The following is a 12,667-nucleotide window of genomic DNA, read 5'->3' as shown; positions in this document are numbered from 1 at the left end:
GGCACTGAATCAGAATGTCTCCTAGCAATGGTGAAAATCAAGCAATAATGCCATTCTCTACTTTGGAAGAATCCGGGTTAGCCAGTGAACTAGCCTGTTGCCAGGGATCTAAACCATCCACTGATTCTCACCCCCTTGGGGCTGCATTTTCTCAAATTCTGTATAGTTTAGTACAATTTAGTAGATTCTCGACCGACTGTGATCCTGGAGGAGTCAGTGTAAAAATATCCATAATGTCATTTCATTTAGTACAATGTGATATCATACTGACTATATTATAGTTAGCTTAATAATAATAGCCAATTACTTACATAATGTAGATCTAAATACTTTATATGTATTAACTTTTTAAATCTGTACAACTACTCAAGGAAGATACTATAATGATTATTGTTTTACATATGAGAACACTAAGGTAGAGAGAGGTTAAGTAATTAGTCCCACATCATGCAGCTGGTAGGTTGTGAAACCAAGCTTCAAACCCAGGCAGTCCGGGTCCCAGACCCTGGGCAGCCCTTAACCACCACTGCCTCTGTTATAGTTGATTTCCACTTTGGAACAGGAGGATTTTGGGAAACAGATGGACAAATATTTAAAAATAAAATGAAAGCAACTTTTCTTCTAATAATAAAGAAAATCTTATATATGATACTTTAAAAAATTGAAAGTATTTTTGTCATTGCTTTCATTTTTATATAACCTCAAGAAATACTGACACAAAAAGAAAAAAAAACTAATTGGAAGTTAACAATATTTTTATGCAATATTATTACAGAGTGATATGTCATGCTCACCTGAAATATTAGGGAAGAGTTACAAAACTTTCAATACTATATGAGATAAAATAATATTATTCCAGAGAACACAAATATTTAATGATGCTTATTTTTTAACAATAGAAAATTATTTTCCAGTACCATAATCTAAGATGTCAATACATGCAAATCATGTTTGTTTGTACTGTCAGTCTATGTCATTTTATACTCTGACATTGGTCAAAGAGGATTGACAGAACAGAAGATTATTTTTAACTTTTTTCACTCTAAATAGGAATAACAGACATGTAGAATATTTCAAAATGAGTGTCATATATTTTTAAAAGGCCAACAAACAGAAGAAACTTTCCCTGTCACCTTGTCACCTACCAATGAGGAAGTATATGTTGACCTTTTATAGCAGGTAAGGCCTTCATTGTAATAGTGCCTTTGTGCTTAATGCCATTAGATTAAGTCACAGATATACAAAACCTGCCTTCAATTAAGACCATTATAACTGAATAATGAATCCCTGTTGCATGCAAATTATGGCAAACTTGCGTGATACAAACTCTATTATGTAATATGTAATATTCTAGGAGCATTTCAAAAGTATCTGTCAATATTGACTTCATTCAGGTATTCCAAGAATTTTCTTCCTGAGAGTCATGGCTTCAGCATCTCTACAAAGGCAGAAAAGCTGGAATACTGTTTCTTTGTCCCTTATAGCTCTCTCAGATCAAAACTTAGGGAAATAGTGAAGACACCTTTTGCTCCAATCATACAAATAGTCATTAATTAATTAAAGTATTAATAGAATCATGAATTCATTAAATTAATTCAATGAAGTGTTAATAATAGTAATAAGAACTAACAGTTGTTGAATTGTCACTATCAGCAAGCACTATGAGACTTTCCATTTATTTTCTCTTTCCCACTATTCCAATCAACAAGAATAAAAATTTTAAAATGAGGAAATTGAGACTCAGATAGACTAAGTAAGTCATTTTTCAGTTAGTAAATAAAGGCAGGATTCCAAGGACTTTCTGACTTCAAAAACTGCCTATGGATAAGATTCTATGGTTGATTCTTAAACTTATTAGTTTCAAGAATCTTACACCTTCAGCTATGTTAAGAGCCCTGAGAGTGTCTTTAACTGGCTCATTAAAACAATTTCTTATTCTTCTTTTCCTGCCTCACCTTCTTGTGAAGGTGACTTGTGCCAAGAAAGACCTCAAGAAACAAGAGAACCACACTGGTCTGATAACATTTAAATTGGATTAGTGGACAGCTGGTTTGAAGTGGACCAACTCTAGAGACAGATATTGTCTACCTTTGCCTGTAATTTGTCCTTGGAAGAATATAGTCAAGGTCAAGAATAGTCAAGGTCATAACCAGATGACATTGTTTTTTTCTGGAGCGTCTGAGGAAGAATCTACTTCTAAGCTCCTTCAGGTGGTTGGCTGAATTCAGTTCCTTACAGTTGTAGGTCTAAGGTCCCCATTTCCTTCTGGCCCAGCTGTAGAGGGCCACTTTCATCTTCCAGAAGCTGCCACATGTCCCTCTGTTTTCAAAACCAGCAACAGAGAATCTCCTTTGCATCAATTCCCTCTAATACTTCAAATCTCTCTAGCCAAGAAGCATCCCATCCCAGGAAGGGCTCACCTGAATAGGTCAGCTCCATCAAAGATAAAGTCACTGTTCCAAGTCAACTGTGCCATCTAATCTAATCTAATCATGAAAGTGAAATCTCACCATATTCATTAATCCCATCATGCTCAGATGGTGGGCAGGGGTCAATGGGGGGTATTTTAGAATTCTGTCAACTATAACATACCTTACAAAATTTTTCCTTCATTTATTTCCATCTCTCTAAAGGCTCCATATTTGCTTGCACACTTGGCAGTCTCAAAACCATGCCTTAGAAATATACTAATTGGGGCAGAGGAAGTTAGCAGGGCAGGATGGAGCAAATGTTGGCATGGCCAAATGGCTTTTATATCTGGTGTGTGAAAAGCAAAGACTCACTGTATATATTAATAAAGCTTCTCATAAAGAAAAGTACTACAGATTTCACAGTGATAGAAGACCATAGGGGCTGAAATTTTTACATCATTTTTTGGACAATTTGGTCCTGTTGCCTTTCTCTATGTACCTAGTCAGCAGCAGTGAATCCCTCAAGTTGTTCAATAACAAGGGAGAAATCATATTAAACATGATATTATCAGAACATCCTGAATTCTTTATGCTTTCTCTCTAGTGTAGTCACAAAAAACTTGCAATTTTTTTCTTAACAAGGACTATCAAATACATTTCAGTGTGCTTTATAATATTAAAAAAAAAAAACTATAGGAGAGTAAGAAAAATTATCAACTAGGCAGAATCCTATAAATTTACCCAGCAATGAATAGCTCCAGGACCAAAAAAAAGAAAAAAAGTGTGTAAATGGATTCCCACAGAAATGATTGGTCACAACACAATGAAATAGAATAATTGCCATACGGATATCCTTTCTTTCAAATAAACCAAAGGAGACCTGAATGCAGAGTATTCGTTTTTGTGGATGCTTCCTACACAACTTTTAGGGCAACCACAAATGCAGATGTACTACTCATCTAGGAAGGGAGCATTTACAGATAAAGGTTATTCTAGAAGAGAGGTACCTACAGTGGAAGAGAAAAGGCACCTAGGCAATAATGCCAGAACACAAAACTGGCACGTTCTGCTGTATCTCTTAGAAATGTGATATTTGGAAACAAAACAGGAACCATTCCTTATACTCTGAGAAGTGTATTTTCTTCCTTAATCCTACTTCCTAACGAGAGATAAGCTCCATGAATGTGACTGAATTTATGCTAGTAGAGGCAGACTCATCCCTCCTTTCCATCCTCCTAAAATATGTAACTCCAAAATATTTCAGAAAATGTAAGTTTTACTGAATGTTTGGTGGAAAGAACACATAGGATTGAAACACTTAATTTCCCATTAGACCTCATTTTCCTTTCTCCTAAACTCTTTCATTGGTCGTCCATGACTTCCCTTATCTTCACACAATATCTAACAATCCCTTCCATTATCTGTTATAATTCTTATCCTTAATTTGGATATCCGTTTCAGAAAAACACAATATTTCAAAAATACAAAAATACAATTCTCCTACTTAGCTCCTTGGTGCTTGGCAGAACTAATATTTGGATAATCAGCTAAATAAAACCCTTTCCTTTCCTCCATTATGTCTCTGGAGGCTCCTAAGGTCATTCCTCTAAACACAGGTTCATGTGACAGAAAGAGGCAATATACCATCTATTTTACTAATTCATATGGGGGAGGGGTCTCAGCCTTGAGGTCGACTTTGGACTGTTATACAGAGAGGTCTTTGCACTTTGAGTTCTGTCTCACCTCAAGGGTGAGCTTTTGTTGAGTCTCAGTCACTTGTAACAAAGATTCTACAGAAGTTACCTGTAACAGGACTGAAAACAGAGTTTTGTCTAAATTTTTGAAATGAACAGAAAACCCTTGAAGCCAAAGCTATTGGATGAATATGAAAATAAGCAGTCAATAGATCTTCATGAGTGCAGTGAAAGAGCCTGGCCTCACATGAAATTTTGTTTAAAAATGACAGAGTGTAGAAATGATATATGTTGTCTAAAATAATTAAAATCACCTTCACTGTGAAATAGTAGTTTCACCATATCAAAAATAAAGCACATTCCTTCCCTTTATTGTCTGGATATAAAACTCTCAATCCTGGGCTCATAAAAATCGTAGGTTTAAAATTTGTTTTAGAGGAAATGTTCCATTCTCTCCTCAGATACAACTTTCAGGTTTGTAAAACAATTGAATTTATGCCAGTAGTTTGGAGCATCTATGTCTGTAGTAGAAAGACAGCACTGTTGTTGGAGCCCAGCATTTGTTATTTGCATCAATAAAAATGTTGACAATTCAACTTAAATTGAAAATCATTCTCAGCAAAGGCTCAAAATTCTGTTATAGAATAAAAGAGGACAATTACACTGAGAAAACATGCTAAATTTTCATATCCCCTTCCTCCCAATTAGTTTGTTGTTTTTTTGCTGTTTCTGGAGTAAATTACACTGGTGGTGTCTTAGTGAGTAGGTCAAATTGGCAGTGAATATTACTTTTGCATGTTGCTTGAACGTGTAAAATATTTAGGCAGATAGGCCCCACAGTGGCCCATTGGCATAATAGCAATAATAATAGGGATGATAATCCTCATTATTGAACTTCTATACATTCACTCAGCAAATATTTACTGTGTGCTTACTAGGTGCCACTCATGTTACTGAGTTTTAGGGATATGGTGGAGAACAAAGCAACAAAGTCCTTTGTTCCATTTATTTTACAGTAAACAAATAAATAAAAAAAATAAGTATCGCAGATGATGATAAAAGCTAGGGAGAAAAATGAAAGGGATGAGCATTGCTGTTGTCTGCTCAGAGGTCAAAGAAGCCTTCACTGACATTTGAAAAGAGAACTAAAGGAGTGAGACCTAGAGGAAAGTAGAAGAGGATGTAAGCACTACTTTCAAGGTATTTTACAGCCTTTGGATTCTCCTGTGAGTGACATTAGAACGCGTTGCATGATAGTGAGCAGAAGAATGACACGCTTTCTCTGACTTTCAGTTTTAATAGTTTGTTCTGCAGAATAGACCACCAAGGGGCAACAATATAAGCAGGTAAAAGGTGATTATGATGATTCAGGTTAGAGTTAATGGTGGCTCAAACCAGGATGATAGCAGTGGACAGGTGGATAAGTAGCCACATTCAGGATAAATTTAGAGCGTAGAGCTGACTAACTTCCTGAAAGATCAAATGTAGATTGTGATAAAAAGAGAGGAGTAGATGATAACTCCAAGGCCTTTAGGCTGAGTAGCTGGAAGAATGGAGTTCCATGAACAGGGATGAGGCCAATAAAGGGGGAGCAGGTTTGGTATGGGGGAAATCAGGAGTTTGTTTTAAGACATGTTAACTCTCAAATGTCTAACTTCAGAGTGAAAGCTTCGAGGAGGCAGCTGAATTGATGTGTCTAGGGAGAAAGGGTTGAAGAACTAAATTTGGAAGTTATCATATGTAAATAGTATTTAACACCACATGATTGGAAAGATAATGACTGCCTACTATACACTGGGCGTTCAGCTCAGCATATGGTATACCTCGACTCATGTAACACTTTCAAGAAAAATTTCTCCAATTTACAAATTGAGTAACTGTGTTAAAGAAATTAGTGCTAACTTGGCCAAGATCATGTATCTGGAGTTCAAGGGATCCTATCTAAATACCACTGCATCTATTCTACTGCCTAATTTTGTCTGCATACTCTGGCCACAACAGACACTTCATAATTACTAAATAAAGTATACAAGGAGACAGCTAGTGTTCTGATCTCTATTGGAGAATATGTAAACACCATCCAGAGAGGTGGATTGATTTGACTAAAAGTAGTATATAGTATTAGAACCCGAAAGATTATGGCTCTCCCACTCCATGTAGGACCAAAATCCCAACGTTTATTTCTCTATATCTCATGCTCCACATCCCCTCTCTCCACATTCAGAATCTCATTCACTCCCAGGAAGAACATTTTCTTTACTTTTCAGCACATCGAATAGAACTTTCATGTTATAGCCTGTAACCATCTGTATGGCTCAGGGGTTCTCAGTATCAGCACTACTGACAGTTTACGATGAGATATTTCCTTGTTATAGCGTTTGTCCTGTGCCTTGTTAAGATATTTAGCAGCATCCTTTGCCTGTATACACTTGATGCCAGTAGCATCCCGTCTCCCAATTGTGAGAATGAAAAATGGCTATAGACATTGACAAATATCCCCAGGTGGGCAAAATAATCCTTGGTTGAGCATCACTGGTGTAGCCCGTCTCTTACATTCACTCTATTAAGCTCAACCGTGGAGGATGGAAATTGTGGAGGAAAGGGGAATTCTAGTTCTTGTGGATTTTCCCCCATGACTTGCCCAGGCCTCCTTAGAATTGGAGGATTCCCTGAAGTTTACTCAGAAGCTGGCTAGGTTTTCATTCCTTCTTCAGGAAGATTTGCCAGTACAGAAGCTCTCCTGGAATTCACTGGAACCTAGCAACCGTAGGAACTCAGAGGGCCTTTACTTAGTGGTTGTTGGTAGGCCACAAAGGCAGTCATCTCCATGATTCCAAACAGGAGGTGTTGTAAATCAAAAGGGACTGAATAAAATCTAGGTGGTCAAGCGGTAATTGTGGAAAAAAATGGGAACTCAAATAGGCATGATTATAAAGGTGTTGGGGCAGTTTTCTTTTCTTTTTTTTTTTATTTTATTTTTTGATTTTTTTAAATTTATTATATTTTTGGGGGGTACACCAAGTTCAATCATCTATTTTTATACACATATCCCCATATTTCCTCCCTCCCTCAACTCCCCCCCCACCCTCCCTCGAGTCCCCCCCCACCCTCCCCGTCCCAGTCCTCTAAGGCATCTTCCATCCTCGAGTTGGACTCCCTTTGTTATACAACAACTTCCCACTGGCTATCTATTTAACAGTTGGTACTATATATATATGTCTGTGCTACTCTCTCGCTTCGTCTCAGCTTCCCCTTCCCCAGTTTTCTGACTTGCATCATAAACTTGCTCAGCACCAATATCAATGACTTCAACCCAGAAAAAGAATTATTATTCTTGGATTAGGTCTTTACCACTGAGCTAGCAGAACCAAGATTTACCACCTAAGAGCCAGTCACATTTAACCCTGGAGCACTATACAAGGTTTGCAGTAAAGTACACTCATACTGGAATATTCCAACGGGGGGATTTAGCCACTAAATCTGAGCACTAAGCTTCAAATTCTTTTTTCTACTCATTTATTTTCTACCTCAAGAAACATGCTACCAATGTTGAGATCCTTTCTACAAAGCCAATGGAAGTTCTCAAAGTCAGTGTTTATTTTTACTGGTTCCTTTCACATGAGATGCTTCCCCTCTAATAAAAATTACATCCCATATAATGAGTATACTTGCATATATCTTTTGTGTTTGTATTATCAATTTCACAGTACAAGATATAGTGCTGTAAAGGATGTCAAAACATACTCATGCTCTGGGGAAAACAGGATTTGTTGTATGCTTGACAGAGCAGCAGATAGTCTCCAACTGCTTACTGCACATCTTCCACTTCTAATAATAATAAAATTGTAGAAGATGGTGTCAATGTGAAACTACAGACAATGGTTCAGGGACGACCAATTATCATTCAGTTGTAATGTTCCTGCTGAATCATCACAGGGAAAATACATCGCAATCATTAATAACAGATAAATGTCATAGGTGGTGGGGAAAATACTTAAAAATTCAATGGGGTTTCAACTTAAGCGGCTCATGAATTATACATTTAATTAAGAAAAGCCAAATGGGAAGGATTTTAAACTTCCAATTTGCAAGGTATTTTTCTTCTTTCCCCATTAAAAAATATACAAATTAAGCACGGCAGTGGCTGATGATGGAACAAAAAAGATAAAAGCCGCCACTGCAGTCTGGCTGTTTGGATGAGGGGGAAGAGGCAGCCTATGGGGAGAAGGGAGCAGGGTAGGATGAAAAATAACAGTGACAGGAAGGGATTGCAAGTTTATATCTTCACCACTTCACAGAGGGGCACAAAAGGACACCTGGATTCCAGTCTCAGAGCTACTGCAATCTTCCTTTCTCCTTCTTTGCCTGTAAAATGAGGAGGTTGGGCTGCAAGAAATCTCAGGTCCCTACCATCCCAGACATTCCATGAATCTATGAAATGAGGAACATCCTTTTCTCCAGCCTCCTACACACCACCCAGAGGCAAATATACAAGGTGACCACAGTTTATCAAACCCTTCCTTATGTGACCATGCTGAGGAGACTGTTTTACCATTAACAGCAGTGAATTTCAAAGCAGAGCTTCCCTAGTGTCAGCGCCGCCCCCCCTCCCCGGGAATTTGTTAGCAATGCAAATTTTCTGGTTGCTCCCCAGACCTACTGAATGAGAAACTCAGAGGGTGGAGCCCTCCAGGTGATTCTCAGGCACACTGAAGTTTTAAAATCTCAGCTCTAGAGAGGCCTTTTTGGAGAGAAAAATTACTTATCACAGGTTTTGCAAATGTGTTCTATTCCCTGTTAATAGTAGCTATAAGAAAGTCAGAGTAATTTAGAATAGCAGGTTAATCACCTATTGTACAAGATTCTGGGGAAATAAAACCCAGAACAGGCAGTACTGATAGGACAGGGAATGGGTGGTGAGAACAATTGTCCTAGATGTGAGTAGGTTCAGATATGCAGGGAGCTGGGGTTTTGGAAATCTGAGGGTGAGGAAGTATAGCCATGAAGAGTATATTGACATAGAAAAAGAGGATCAGTTGTAGATACACAGAAAAGAAGAAAGGTGGTATTAAGGAAAGAAAAAAGAATTTGACATCAGAAGGATCTAGGTTCAAGTTCTACCCCTTTCTACATGTTAACAGTATGATTTTGGGAAATTACATTTATACTCCTAGCTCCAGTACCCTCCCCTATATAACTGGCATATTAGCAACAGCCAATTAGTCTCACGTAACAAATTGTGGGAATGATGAAACAGGTATGAAATAGAAGTGCTTCTTAGGTTTCGTGTTTTTTTTTTTTTAAGTTATTTCTTATGCAATCTTATTTCCGAACTACATTCTTCAAGAAGCCTCTAAATATCCCACTATTGAAGAAAGATACACCACATGTAGGAACAGATTGGAAAGTTTTAGCAGCTAAGGTAAAAATGAATTCACCAAGGGAGAGATGAAAATTACAGTCTCTGGCCCCAAGATTATAGGGAAAAGAATACAAAGATTTCTTGGACACTAGTGGCAATATGTAGTTTCTGTAAAGTGAAAGGGTTACCTTGAATTTTGAGAGCTATTTCTTATTCCTCTCCCCACAGAGGTATTGATTAAAGATCCCTGAGCTGAACATGGCCCTGGGAATTTGCCCAAGATTCATCTTTATTTCACAGAAGTTTCAAAAGATGAGGAGTCATTGACAACAGGGAAATCTGAACTACATTTTTCCTTCCTCTTTCTACTGAAGACAAATTTACTATCTAGAAGGCTCTCCAGTTTCAAACAAAACCTTTTGAGCATCTCTGGTGAAGACAGAGCAACAGGCTTAGAAGTGAGACAGCAAAGGACGCCAGTAAAGAAACTTAGAAGCAAGAGACCACATGAAATGACAAGACTCCAGTTAGGGACTTGCAAAAGAAAACAAAGATTCAATACCCAGGAAAAGGACAAGAATGTCAAAGCGTATTTAAAAAAATGAAAAGCGAACTGTATTTATGCATAGTTGATCTAAAAGCATAGAGTCTTAGAAATATCAAAGGAATGTTGAGGGTGGACTAGACCATTCACAGAAACATGGGTTTCACCTCTCTCACATCCATTGCAAAAATAAATATTTTTTGCAACACCTCAAGCAATGCTCATCCATTGCCTGCTTGGTCATCTCTCTTGATAGAAAACTCATTGTCTCATAAATCTTCTGCTGGTGTAGCTCTAAAGTTTCGACTGGTCTTCACTGTATCTTAATACAGTCAAACAGCATTCTGTAAACCCCAACAGCCACAAATCCTACTTGTGCCTTCTGGACATCAATGGCGAGGGCTTCATTTAACCCTTTATGAACACGACAGCAATTCGACCTATGAAGACGACTCAATTATTCTTCCCCATTTTACCTCTCAAGGGTCAAAATCTAAGTTCTTATCACTTTGGCATCTTAACTTCTGGCCTTTGTTATATTTTGCGTCTCTCTCTCGATATACTTGAGATTCTTAATTCCTTCTCAATAACCAGTGCTCTGAACATAATATTACAGCTCAACCACAAGACATTTGTAGGGTGTTGAAAATACAGATTCCATGGTATTTCACTCAGATATTAATAAACCAAATTGCCAGGAGGAGGATTAACTATCTGTAGGTTAACAAGCTTCCTAATGTGCTCTGAATAAAAGATAATACTCTAGTCTGAAAGGTTCAGAGTAAGAATAAAGCCTGTTATCCATCTTATTTTTTATAAGTTGTAATTCATTCTAGTGTTTAGATTTCCTGATACTATTATCATTCTGTTGCTTCTTTTTCCCATTTACACAACTATTATACATAGTAATTAAAAATTCTAATATGGTAGATACTCATTATTTAGAAAGTGAAAACCTTTTGTATTCCTTCCCCTTTCCCTGAGAAAACCACTGTATACATTCTTAGGTTTCTTAATTTAATAATTTGTATGAACACACACACATACATACACAATTCTCACACACAAATACATAATTCTTAGTGGGATCATACCAAACATCTTGATTTACAACGTGCTTTTCACATAACAATGTGTCTTGGGTTTTTCTTTCTTCTGAAAACTACTTTTATAGGTTTAATGCCACTTTGTGCATTTTCGCATTTCATGCTTAAGTGGCATTTTTATTGCTGTTCTTCCCCCTTGTCATGTATTTCCCTCATATCTTCTTCATTCCTGACAATGTTATCAGAGTTCTGGCTGTAGAGATGAATTTATTTTTGTTGAAATCATTTATGAATTGTTGTCACAATTTAATATATTATTATATATAATATATAATTTAATATATAATATATATAATTTTATTTGATTTAGTTCCTCCTCACTATTAGTCTGTTTTATGTAGACCCACTCTTTTCTTTTCTCTTTCCAATCTGCCTTTCTTTCATTCTTTTAAAAATCTGGTCCCCTAAGTGTATTGTTATTGCTTTTTTTTTTTTTCTTGGTGAAAAGGATGATAAAGATGGCAGAATTCCCAGAATCCCACTTTCTCAAGAATTTTTCTATATGGATCGGATTTAAGGTCGGAATAGCTGTCAATCTGTATTGCTTCCTCATCTTCTAAACATTTAAATCAGTACGACTAGTGAAGAATGTTTCAGGTAGTCTGCTTCTATCTGGAGGAGACTGCTAGATTACACCAGAAATTATTAGCTTTTTTTTGTCTCTACCATGTCTTGCTTCTGCATGAGTTTTGATATAAGTGCAGAGGAAAGATATGACTTGCAACCTCTGTCTGGACAAGAGGCCCCTAGTCATTTCAGCTGCTCTCCTATGGGCAAGTGTGTGATGTCCAAGTTCACCTAAAGGTGAAGATATTTTAACCTTAACCAGTATATCCCCTCTTTTCACCCCCAGCACCTATACCTTCCACTTATTTGCAAGGAGGGGTCCTTTTTGAAACAGTTATATTCTTCCACTTTCCTAGATATAAGTTCAGGTCTTACCTAGTTTCCACAATACATATAATTTCTTAACCTTCATATAGTACCGCACTTACAAAACCTTAATCCATGAGAATATTTTCCTTTGCTCAAAGATATCTGGCTAAAGTTAATTTTTGTAAAGATTCAGAATAACTCTAACTCTCATATATTGCCGATGGAGATGTCAAGTGATACAACTTTGGAAAATTCTTTTGTAGTTTTTATAAAGTAAAATATGCATCTACCCTATGGCTCACTCCTAGGAACTTAATGAAGAAAAATGAAAATGTCCACAGATTGTCTTAGAAAAGAATGTTTATTTCAACCTAATATAAAATGGTCCCAAGATGGAAGTAATTCAAATGTTCTTCAACAAGAAAGCAGACAAACACATTGTGGTATATTCATAGAATGGAATCCCCCTCAGCAACAGAAAGGAAAGAAGTGCTGGTAGTCACAGCTACATAGGGCAACATTAAAATATGTTAAACAAACCAGACACAAAACAGTACACTGGGAGTTTGGGATTGACATGTCTATACTGCTATATTTAAAATAGATAGCCAACAAGGACCTACTATATAGTACAGGGAACTCTGCTCAGTACTCTGTAATAACCTAAATGGGAA

At 36.9% G+C, this 12,667-nt stretch overlaps 1 protein-coding gene across 4 annotated transcripts in view; it reads left to right on the top strand.

The window, feature by feature from the left end:
* Positions 1 to 12,667, top strand: part of CNTN6 (contactin 6) — a 281,470-nt gene that overhangs the window by 159,782 nt on the left and 109,021 nt on the right. The gene's annotated exons all lie outside the window — the stretch shown is intronic.

The sequence above is a fragment of the Hippopotamus amphibius genome, chromosome 13 (assembly GCF_030028045.1).
Source record: "Hippopotamus amphibius kiboko isolate mHipAmp2 chromosome 13, mHipAmp2.hap2, whole genome shotgun sequence".
NCBI lineage: Eukaryota > Metazoa > Chordata > Mammalia > Artiodactyla > Hippopotamidae > Hippopotamus > Hippopotamus amphibius.
This window is presented reverse-complemented; position numbering and strand designations above follow the sequence as displayed.